The sequence below is a fragment of the Ips typographus genome, linkage group LG6, assembly GCF_016097725.1.
Source record: "Ips typographus isolate SLU linkage group LG6, UJ_Ityp_2.0, whole genome shotgun sequence".
NCBI lineage: Eukaryota > Metazoa > Arthropoda > Insecta > Coleoptera > Curculionidae > Ips > Ips typographus.
This window is the reverse complement of record NC_138427.1, coordinates 6,444,808-6,457,463: the sequence shown is the minus strand read 5'-3', so window position 1 is coordinate 6,457,463 and position 12,656 is coordinate 6,444,808. Positions and strand designations below refer to the sequence as shown.

Here is a 12,656-nt window from a genome sequence, read left to right as displayed (position 1 = left end):
TTTGGCTACTGTAGAGTTTTTAGATAGAGACAACTGAGCAGCCATACATGTGGATTTAAAGGTGATGTTTAACAGGAAAACACTAATTCGAATGTTTACTTTAGTTGATGGTACAACATAGAAAACAATAAACAAGGAAGCACCGTGGCCTAGATATGGCTGGGGGTTTTTCAAATAAGGGTGGATTTAGTGTGTAGGCCACAGGTGCATTTTCCCAAGACTTAAGCGGTTATACCAGTTAAAACGGTAATTTAGTGTTTATTTAGTAATGCAATTAAAACTGTTTAGGCATAAAGTGGTAGAATACAGGAGAAAAGAAGGAAAAAGCAATTTTATTAAAATTTTGTGTACTAAAATATTCTTATCTTTGAAAATCACTGTAGGTGATTAAATATTTGTGTCTATCTCACATCTATAGGTCAATTTCTTTTTTGTTTTAGATATATTGAAGAAAGCCTAATAATGAGTTAAAATAGCTGATTATGTATTAAGAGTGAGAAGAACGGCTTTTTTGCTCTGAGAGCAGCAATCCCTCTAGAGCAAAAAAGCTTTGAAGCTTTTCATCATTCTCTTCTAGAGCATTGGTGTGTAATCTTCTCTCTTCTTTCTTCTTACTGTGGATTTCCTACGAATCCTTTTAAATTTAACATAGTATTTAGGTATAGAAATTCAAAATTTGGAATGGTGTACAGGGTCTTTCACTGGGGACTGACCAACCCCCTTTTTCTGACTTCCCTGTATGTAATTAACAAAACTGAAATAGCCATTTAATGTAGTTTAAAAAGTTGAATCCAAAAATGACCACGATATTTTAATTTTTTTCTTCTTTTATTTCTTGATATTTTTATTTTAGTTTGTTGTAAAATTGTAAAACACGTCTTACATTCTACCCTCATTTGTTTATAGCTATGATTCCAGAGTTATAATTAATAAATGGTCTTCTCTATAATTTTTCATAATCAATATACAAGGTTTGCCAAAAAATAAATTTCGAAAAATTATTAAATTTTTTTTTTGTAAAAATATTTGCAGAATTTCGAGCACATTCCGAAAATAGTTAAATATACCGGGTGATCCATTAGAAATGGAAGAAGGTTACGAATATTTTGGTACTACTTTTCTGATTCAACTTTTTAAAAATAAAATGTCACGTGCACTGTTTTCTGATATAGGAAATTGTTACACGTGATGATCACAAATTTTAATTCTTTGGCACATTTACGTAATACAGTTTTTCTCCAATTTTGTAATAACCTAATTTTCACTACATTTTCAGATTAGAAATCAAATTTACAGATTTCAAATCGACTTACTTTATGTTATTTCAAATTTACTTTCGGATATTTGAGGCAAACCTTTATTTAATTGCACTGTTTTTTTTTAATGGTTTATTTCTACAGACTATTTTCGGATAACCAACAAAATTTACCATACACGTGCTGCTTAATTATGATAAACGGTTTAAGTTAACTGAAGTACTACAAATTAAAACAAACCCTTCATTCAGCAAACAGTTTTTTTTTCTTATTCAGGTGTTCATGCAGGTGATTGGACATTCTGGTCCTCTCGAGCCTGATAGTTTAATACCTCACTCGATATTTACTTTATCTGGTTGAATTACACATATATACACGTAATAACACGATTATTAATTTGCATAAGGATATCCGGACCAATCACCAAACAGATAAAACCTTTTACTACTGTTTCTTTTATTTAAGATAAGTGCGATATTAAATGGGATTATATAGGAATATCCAATAATTTGACATTCGAGTGGATTTATTCTAGTTCGGGGTGGGCTCGTTATCGCTTTATTAAAACGGCATGATTTATTGTAGGTAAAGTTGTTATTTGGTTTGAATATAATGAGCTCAGAAAAGCGACAATTTGCATTTAACGAATCCAATTACGTCCACTTTCGATTTAGAGATTAATATGTTGTTTGCATATACTTACAAGATTGCAAAGGGGTAAATGGCAAGATTTACGCAACTTTTCGTGCTGGTTGTAGGCACTCATTCTTCGAGTTCTTGAGTGGAACGCCAACAAACAATCAAAGGTCGCTTAAGAACGCATTTTAACCGTTTCCGAAACGCCAAAAAGGCGGTATCTATCATCTTGCAGCGTCGGTAATTAAAAGAAATGAAAAATTGCCGTTGGCAGTACCAGGTGCTCATCGAACCAAATTAGTTTATGAGACCGCAGCCGTAGATTTTATCAGCGAAAATTGACCGGAAAACAAACTCAATTTTCGGCTTTTAACTGTAACACAGACAGTTTTGAGTATTTGTCACTCAGTGGTTTCCATCATTCAAAAAATATCATCTACTTATAGTACACTCGATGGTCTGTAATTACGAATGCAAAAAATCTTTAGTGGGGTAAAATGCGCCAGTCACAGCCTTAATGTAGTTTGGTGGGACCCAGCTGTGGCCCATCGAACGCTTTAGAGCGTTTTGCCTAATTCCAGGGTAGACCCCCGAAAGGTTGCGCCGTAACTAGTTATTATTTTTTTTCTATGGCATAATAAAAAAGTTGCCTTAATGGGTCCTCGATATCAGCACTCTTGACAGATGCGATCGAGATCGGATAGTGTGATATTTGCTTTCTCAATGATTGATCAGCTTAATCAGGGGAGTTTTTATTGTTACTACGCTTTTTTAAACAGGCGCAACTCGGACACCCTCCACTTTCAGGGATTATTCATTTAGAAACAATTCGGTAAAAATACATTGAGACGAATATAAATTAGATACGTCGGGTATCTGAATCTTTTAAGCCTTTTGAGCAAAGCGGCGGAATTAAAAAATATTAATTACAAAAACCGCGCCGAAAAAAAAAAGAAAAACCTAAAAAGATAAGGAACCGTTTTCGATTCCGGAGCCCTCCCCCGAATAATTAATTAGAACAGAAACGCAGATTTAACAACGGAAATTTATGGTTTCGAGCCCTTTTGGGCGGCAGTCCTACAACCGAATAAGATGTTTATTAAGCTCCAAAGTACATTTTTCTTTTTGCGGTTTTCATTATGCAATGTCATTTTGCGATCGTTAAGGCACGGACGTTAATTAAAGGAATTATAATTACGGTTTTCTTTTATGCGGATCGGAATGGGGGGATTATGTTCTAGATTCAGTATTTTAATTCATATTCAATATTTGTGCAGATGGAGCACCTGAACTTATGCACAATTAAAAGTGTAGAAAAAAGTCTTAAATTATTTATTTGCAATGCATGTGTAAGTTCACATGTGCATTATTTGCGTAAATAGTTACTGTTGTTGTGTGATTGGTCAAGAAAATCAACAGCTGAAAGCGATTTACCCACTGTGCTTATTTTACGTGTAGACTTCTTCGTTAGCATTAAAGTCTATCAACAATGAGGATGCAGTGACCTTTTTGGTTTGGTTATTGTCAAAATTTCATTGGGTCTCAGTGCATTTCAATTAGGCACTCCAATGAAATGTCAAATACGGCCATTAAAACACATTTTCTGGTGAATATATAGAGTTTTAGCTTAAATTTTGCAATTTTCTAAAGACTTTCAGTTGATATTTCATAAAATGCCTGCCAAATTCATAAGAAAGTGTGTTTTAATGGCCGGGTTTGCCCTTCCAAAAGTTTCAATCAGCTGTACTTGACATTTCATTGGAGTGCCTAATAGAATAGGTATCTAACCTAACCTAACTATTATGTCAAAATAAAATTATTAAGAATGACAGATGATAGATATTACTACTTATTTTGATATAGTAATTTCATTTCATTAAAGTACTGTAAATATAACAACAAAAGCATATCATGCTGCCCACAAGGTTATTAATCCACCTTATATGTAAAAAGAAAGTTGTATAGTGTCAATCGTACTTTTGACGTTACTGTAAACATATCTTTGAGAGTTTAGAAATTATGAATATTAAAAAGCGCATCTACAGGGTGTTTCTAAATAAATAACCAAACATCTGTAGATTCCTTATGGAAAAGAAAACGTTTGAACTCTAATTACTCTGAAACACATTAACAGTAATCATACTTTGTCGCACAATAGAAGATTTTAAGGAAATCGAACTACTCAATATCTCTTAAAAATCTATGTAAAATTGCATATGAATTTCTTATAACAAGTAATAAATTGCTAGAAGTTACAACTATAGCAGTGAAACCAGTTAAGAATATGAAAAGTTTCAGTTGCATATTGTTAGAAGATTTGCGAATTTTCTAGCTTTCAACAAATCTTTTGTGGTATTTTCAGTACGTAAAAGAACCATTACGAGTAGTTCCAATACAGTAGACCAAAATACAAGCCAAAGTATGGTGAATCCCTTCCTGGGACCTTGTAAAAGCCTTTTAGAATATTAATCCATGTAATTGGTACTTACAGGAACTTTCACCAAGCCTAATAGATAGCAACAGAACATTTTTTACTTATCATGATTTTTCTGAAATAAACATAAGTTCACTTAGTGATGGTGCACTTTTAAGACAAAACACAACTTTTTATGTTAAAGAATTTTTCTACCGTAATACAATTTTCTTTCAGGGACTTAAATTCAGTTATACATAATGTAGAGTAATCAAACTCAAAAGTCTAAATTAGTGATTTTTGAACAAAAGTTATTAGAGAATAGTGTTTGAAGTTTGAAAACTCCGGGGTACAAGAAGTGTGAAAAAAATGTTTCAAAGAGCTAATAAAACTATGAAACGACTATAGAAATCAAGGAAAATGAGAAAAATTTCAAACTAAATTGCTAGTAGCTACCTAAGGAACAGCAGTACTATGTGGAGCAGAATTTGTGAGGGGGATAAAGCTATTAACCAATATTTTGTATAAATGTGCAACATAAAAATAAATTTATCTCTTCTTGAGTGTATTAATTTATTCCCTCATTGCAATCACAATTGAGGTCAGTAAAGGTTCTAGGTTACTAAAGGTTTAATTTCATAAGTAAATCAACCACAATCAGTAAACATAATCAAATCGATTTATTTATGATCTAAAGAGTTTCATTTCAGATACTCTTAAACGTCATACTGATTAACCTTGTGGCCACTACGTGGTTGTAACAGTGTTAAAAGCTTAATATAAGGTAAACTTGGGTTCGGTTTATAGCTTCTCAATGTCGATGCGAAATTCATAAACAAGAGGCCGTATGACGGTACGGTGCAAATTAAACGACCTCTGGTCATATCGGGGCGGATAACAACTTGCCGTTAACTGTTGCGGTTTGACGTTCTAAATCCTGCAGGACAATATTATCTCACCTAACCCCGTGGTGCAACCGCAACATCCCCTGCACAGACCTCTCCAAGCAGCGGCTGTAACAACTTTATTTGCTGCAGGGAATTGTCCGGCCTATAAAACCAGTGCCGTTCGTAAAATATTTCATGTTTTGAAAAATTTGACACACTGATTTGAAAATCATTAATTTTTATATGACAATTACTAACAACCTAGAATTTAATGTCAAATGTAATATTAAGGTGAGGGGATGAACGGAGACATAAATGAACGCCACTGATTCTTAATATGGCCACTTTGGCTAACTGAATGGGGACACAGTGGGGACAGTAAATAAACGTCTGGTTGCATAATTGCACAAGGGGAGCACTGGTTTTCCTAAAACGGACGCCGATATTGCATTTAATTTGATTTATGTTGACTTTAAACTAGGTAAAGCCCTTCGGATATGGTGGAAACAAATTTGCTTTAGATATAGCCCCCCGAATGAATCAAACCTGGACGCTGCTACGAAATGACTAATATAGAATCGAAGTGGTATTAAAAAGCAATTAAAAAGCGGTAGGAGCTAGACCGGCAGCTGTTTGGTTCGAAGATAATAGAAGTGAAAACCGCAGCCTCATTTCGGGTATGTTTTAAAAAACGAATATAATATTTTTCGGGGGCAATGAGCCAAATCATATTGTACGGATGCGTGCATTTCGTGAAAAGGACTCTGTATAATCGGATACATGCGGTAAGGGATGGATACTGTGTATCTGTTCCATACAGGGCACCCTCCTGTTTTACAGTTGCCCCCGAAGTGGTTTCATCCACCTTTCATATACAGTTTAAAAAACGTGGCAACGTCGCTGGTTCTAGTTCTGGTAGTTTATGATCTTTTAATTCAATTTTAATTCGAAAAATGTTTCGTTTCGAGCCCGAAAACATTACAATAGGAACGCAAACCACGCTACCCCTCATTTTAGGTTAAACCGCGGTTTAATTTTTATTTAATAGCCAGCAACAGTATAATGGGTTTGAATTATTATTGTGCTTTTTATTTTACCATTGGATCAGGTTAATAGTAGTTTTTTGTACATGTATTACATACCTCAGATTTGTATAGTGTCAAATGTTCGTTGATTTTAATTTAAAATGTTATTTAATGTTTGGACTAAACATCTAGAAAAATTTAGCAATTACTGTTCAAAAACATTATCAATTCCTAAAAAACACCAATGTTTTCTTTATAAATTAACTAATACACGGTGTATACAAACAAATCTAAAATACTGGAGAGTAAAAAATGAACAAAAAGTAAAAGTGTTTTAAAAAAAGTCAAATTTTGGAAAAAAATTGGAACAGCATAGTTTTTTAGAATTAACTGAACCTTTTTTTTAAACACTCGGTATAAGAATCTTTATACCGGTAAATTTGCTACTAACTTTTTGTTTTTACCCTTCACACCGATTAAGTAAGTATTTCAGACAAAATAAAGAAACCAATTGGACCAATTAAATTCATGAAATATCCATGTTTCACCTGATGCATACATTATGTAGTACAAGTCATTAAAATTTCTTTTTTTCTTGCGGGTTGTTAACCCGTTTAACAAATATTCGCCAGATTGCCTCAAAACATTTACATTCTTGCCAAAATTACGGGACTGAATTCTTTAGTGGCAGTGCAATGGAATATTATTTGTATCATTAGAGTTTTTTTAACAAGAAGACAAGGTTTTCAAGTTTTTGACAATAAGTGTCCATGTTAATACATACCAAACCGGTGTTGTATTAAAGAAGGAGATACAGAAAAAGTGTCCCAATTTGTATTACTACTTATTTTTATGTTTAGCAAATTAGCCACAAGACAAAAAAATGATTGATCCTTATTTCTGAACTGTTTTAGAATTTATTTCGGCTAATGGTGCAAGTAAACTTCAGTTCACTCAAACCTATTAGCAACACATTTCAGAATCAGTACTTACTCGTATAAGCTACATAATATGGAATTTATGGAATTCTAAATACTGACCTTTTTGAATTTACAGAACATTATTAAGAATTTAATTATAGCAAAAATTCATAAATAATTTATTTGTTCGGTATCGAAATGGCAACATGCTACAGTTTAGTGAATTAACATTTTTTAGCAGCCAATGTGAAATACAGTCTTATCAATGTCAATTCATCAAGCCTTATGACGTTAGATTAATAACACTGTTTAACGTTCTTTTCCTCTTTCTTGGTTTGATAACACTGATATTGATCTTCTTTAAAGTAAATGGATTTTCCAAACAACAATTTTGTGTAAACTGAGTTGTCGTGCAATGTCAACTTGTTCCACACCTTTCTGAAACAGTGAATTAAGTCTTAAGCTTGCTATAATCGAGTAAATTACCTCGAACTATTTTAGAACAAAACTGAATGTCAGTGTGTTTCGCTTTTTTATTGTCTTAGTGTGTGTCTAAAATTAGACAGGAGTACACTAATACTACCTTGTCAGAGTGGTATAATCGCAAAAAATCAAATAATTTATATTAATGAACATAGCAAATGATTTTAATTACTTCAATTGCATTAATAACACTAGGAACTTAAAGATATTCAACCATTGAAATACCAGTAAAATGAGTAAATTACAAGTTTGTGTGACTCTTTAATTTTAAGCAACAATTTAGAGTGATGAGGTTTTACTCAAGTACTAAATGCAGTCGAATAAACAATTTGGTAAAACGACTTCAGTTTGAGATAGTTATTTGTTTCCTATTTTTTTTTCACAAGCCCCAAAGCTTTGCTATTATAAGCGGACAAAATGGTAATAATACCCTTTCCACATGTGTTTTATAAGTATTTTGATACAGTTTTGTTATAAATAAAGGAAGAAAATCAGTGTACACAAATAAATCTCTTGCTTTTTTTACGGTTCAAAAATCCAGCCATAAAACCTAAAAACCATATCAAATCGTGATCGACATTGGCGAATATCGATCAGTCGTGACCGCCGGCTAAGAACCCGCGTCCAAATTACACCCTGCAAGGCCTAAATTATCGTCCCGAACAGCGGACGTTGATTGGTCAAGTATTTAAATTTTTGGCAGTCCACGTTTTGGGCGATCCTCCTCAGAATCGATTCGTTCCGCCATTAACGATCCGGTTTTTGGTCCAGGAAAATGAGCGGGTAAAAAATTTACGGGTGCGAAAATGGGGTCTTATCTCCCGCACCATCTATGAAGTGGCGTTTTTCAGACAAGAAAGGACCCTGTTCAAACACATCCGTGCGGAAAGGCCAAGATTGGTGTAACGTTTCCTTTGGCTGGTGCTGTCTGTTTTTATTTCTATCAGTGTTTGCGTTTCATCTGTCTGGTATAAATGGAAGTTTTGTCTTTTCCTGATCATCTATCCGGATCAGATAACGTTCACTACGAGAGTCAGAGTCCTTTCTTTTTCTTTATCAACCTCTGCAACACATTTCTATGTACTCAATGCATTTCTAGTTACTTTATTCTCAGTCGTTTGCCTTATATGACTTCTATAATTACCGTTTCACGCGTTTATCTGATCAAAATTTCCTTCGAGTAGTCGCTTTCCATCGACTCGATGTTAATAATGTCTGCGTATGAAGTGCATCCATCTGATAATGACGTAGCCCGGCAGTCCTAACAGCTTTTGTTGAATTGAATAGGCAGTGTATATACACACAAGCTGGGTGTCTGGCCTACGATGATGAATTCATATCTATCAGTCAGTCTATAAGCGGCTTTATGATAGGTGCAGGCCCGTTGCATCGAAACAATTGCTTAAATCTCGCACTTGAATAATAATGGAGCCCCACGGTCGCATAATCATTCTGTGGATATTGATGTAGTGAGATTTGAAAATTTACATGCACGCTGACGTGGACGATATTGCTTGTTTACACTTTTAATCAGGAATTAATGTTATTGGAAAAAAATGATGTTTAACTGTTCGCAGCTAATCGAAACTCAGAAAGAAATAGACTCACGATTCTGTATTCTAAGGATTTTTAGGTAAATATCAAATTTCCAAGTAAATCTAGACCACGTTAAACGAACGAAAACGTATTTCTACTCTACTAATTCTAAAAATATCCGATAACAAATTTAAAAATGCTTACTCTTAAATCCGTTACTGAAATTTTGACAATTCTTACGCCAGTCTTTGACTGAAATGGTCTATAATACTAAGTCTACATGTGCAGCATTTGCGTAAATCTCTGCACAGTATTTAGTTTGTAATTCTGCTTGCTGCTTTTTCTTGACCAATGACAAACTACGAACAGTGCTGTAGTAATGACATTATGACACGTATTTGTTTTGCTAATAAGATATTTGAATATGACGAGTTTTAGGTTTCTGTTGTCGTCAAAACAGGAACTTTTGCTTATGAGTATTAACTGAAAATAGATTACTAAATCCCAAGACTTTCAGTCCAATTTGGGACACTCTATACATTATAAAGTAAATTATCTCATTGAAGTCTAAGTTCAAAATGTTTACCAAAATCTTTCATTTCTAAAATTCTTTCGAGTTAGATGGAACACAGCGTTAAGTCAGCTGATCAAAGAGGCCATTGTATTACAACTCTTCCAAACATTTTCAGCATGTCTTCTTTTTTGATTTTGGCAGATTGTCTCCAATCACTAAAGCTGAATTTGGTACCCAATTCACTTTCAACTATTTGTAACCAAACATTTCATGGCAAAAAAAAAACAAACACAAAAATTGTTCTTAAATAGAGGTAAACTCAACATTGAATGAAGCTTTTAAGATGGATAGAAGATCAGTGCAAAAGAAATTACGTCTTATTATCATAAATTTCGTTCATGGTTTCAAAATCCTCTAGTAACATTAATATTGGTGGAAGTTATGCATGGTGCATTACGTGTTAAACAATGTTCAATCAAACAATTTCTAAAACGTTGAATTAAAAAGTAGTAAGTAAATTGTCTGGAGTTTTCTTTTTTGTGTCACCCAAAAATATTTATACAATCTTCTTGAACTTCAAATATACGGAAGCTGTTTGAACCAAACTTGTATTAATAACTGGGATATGGATTAAATATTAAGATCAACTATGTATAGACAAAAAAGCTCGTTGCGTTATGATTATACAGGAGAACATACTAAAAGCTGAAAGTAACTGGTACAGGAAAGTGCTTCAACTTCAACACATTCAGGAAATAGAAATATAAGATAAATAAGTACATTGAATAAAATAACTTAAACACTTCCTTGGGTTGATACTGTTCTGATCGACCTGTATAATAGATTACGCTTGATGCATTAAAAGCATCGCAATTTTCATACCAGGCGTAGCGGCACCACAATTCTTATGCTAAGTCTTCGATAATTAGACCATAATCATAATAACCCTATATAGCGGTACCGAGCATAAAAACATATCCTAATGATATTAAATAATAACATGTGAAGAAATCAACACAATAGCGCACTCAAGGCTACTTGAGTGAATCCGGCGCAAAGCAAAGACCGCGTTTCTCACACACTTCATCTTCGCATTTAATATCTACGCAACAAAAGCAGCATTCGCACAAATCTGGTCATTGCAACGCGGGCAACCAGAAAAATGACACAAAAAGCTTGTGTAAGTGACACGATAGTACGCTCTGATAAGGCATAAAGGTGCAAGCGGCATCACCTGAGGGTGCCTAAAAGCCCCCTTTCGGCCCCCATTAATCCGGTCCTGTCGCTTCAACGAATACGTAAGCACCAATGTCGTATGCTTGTAACGTGTTTGATTTCACGCTGCCGCGATTTTTTGGGACCTCCTGTAGATATGCTTCTGATTTCATTGTTTGGGGGGGTTGTTTTAGGGATTAGGCCGTGTTTACAAATTCGTGGGGCACTCATATGTGGGATTATGAAACTCTCGAGTCCGTTTACGGTGTGGTCAGTTCCGAATGACATATTACGGTATTTAATTTTGCCTCCTCGCGGGCATGATTTACGACCGTTCGACCAACCAAACCGATCTACGGCGGGAAAGTAATTACCGCACTGACAATGTTTACACTAAAAACCAATAAACCTGAACACGACCATGGGTTCTGGCAACCTTTGGCACCCGCCTGCCATAAATAACCCAACTCTTGTCGGGTAAATGGTAACCGCAAACTGGTAACAGCCCATCGAAAAGATTGTTTTAGCTCCGCGTAACTGTCAACCTGTATTTATTTTTCTGTTGATTTAGAGGCCGTTTCCAGTCCGAATTCAATGAATTTTAGAGGGCGTCTACACTTAAAAGTTGCTCATCCTGGTCCGTTAACATTTAGCATTCATGGAATGACCACACTCGACATGCAACTAAGTATTATCGTCCAGAAAAACGAAAAAGCCTCTCTCGTTTCCATATCTTGATAAACAAACCGAGTTATTTTCTCCAAGTTCTCAGTAAACAGCAGGTTATAATTAAACTGGAACGGTTTTTTTTTATCGAAGGACAAAACCGTGGATGGAAGAACAAGAGAACATCGGGTACGTGAAACCTAGCCTACCGCAATCCGCAATTAATTTCGCAGCCGGACGCTGGTCGGTCATTTTCCCCCTCACTACCCCTTTCCGCAACCCATTTGATACGTATTGAAGAATGAAGAGACTAAAAGTGTTTGTCGAGGTGCAATCTACGTATACAATGGCAGAAGATGAGTCTCGACTGACGGTTAATACGAAACGAGTATGAAAAGAATGGGTTTTGAAATTGTCGAGTTCAAGTAGGAACGAGAAACACTAGCTTTTCAAGTTATAACTATTTTTGTTGATGACAGCCTTAAAAGTCATGAGGACAGAAGCCTTTTAGGAATGAAACAAAAAGCAACCACATGAATGTGTTCATTAAAAGTATTTTCAATTATGATTAAGAAATTCTTGATATATTTTATTATTTTATAGGTATCATGGTTACTGTTTTAGATTCAGTTCTGTCAAATTTTGACACAATCAAAAAGTAGACCTCAGAGACAGTCAGACTTTAGAATTATATTAAATCTTTAGAAATGAGTACCAAATTGACTGATACCATCATAAAACATCCGTCTAAATTAAATTACTAGTCTTTATAGTAAAATAAACCTTCAACCAGATGAAGCATTACTCTACAAGGCAAATCTTTTGGTGAGCAAGTTGTTATAAGAATTTTTTTTAATATAAGGAAGTTGGTCATAAATGAAATTCGAAACTTGTAGTGTTTCCAACATTAATAGTTTTATGGTTATTTTAGTGGCCCGACTAGTTTTAAGGAAAAGTTAGGTTACGGTGAATTGATAGATGAGTCCAGAATTAAAGCTAGAAAAGAGTTAAGAAATGAGAACACGATTTGGGGGTTTTATCATTTTAATTGAGTGATGGAGTTCTTAAGTTTCTCTCCAATGATCATTATGTTCTTGTGTGTTGT

At 34.4% G+C, this 12,656-nt stretch overlaps 1 protein-coding gene and 1 long non-coding RNA gene across 3 annotated transcripts in view; both read right to left on the bottom strand.

Annotated features, from left to right (window-relative positions):
- The window catches only part of dac (dachshund family transcription factor), a 132,078-nt gene that overhangs the window by 110,726 nt on the left and 8,696 nt on the right, over positions 1 to 12,656 (bottom strand). The gene's annotated exons all lie outside the window — the stretch shown is intronic.
- On the bottom strand, positions 4,969 to 5,561 carry LOC145730726 (uncharacterized). Its single transcript, XR_014178674.1, has 2 exons — positions 5,304 to 5,561; positions 4,969 to 5,242 (listed from the first exon to the last, which is right to left on the bottom strand). It is a non-coding gene; the product is annotated as an uncharacterized LOC145730726 (long non-coding RNA).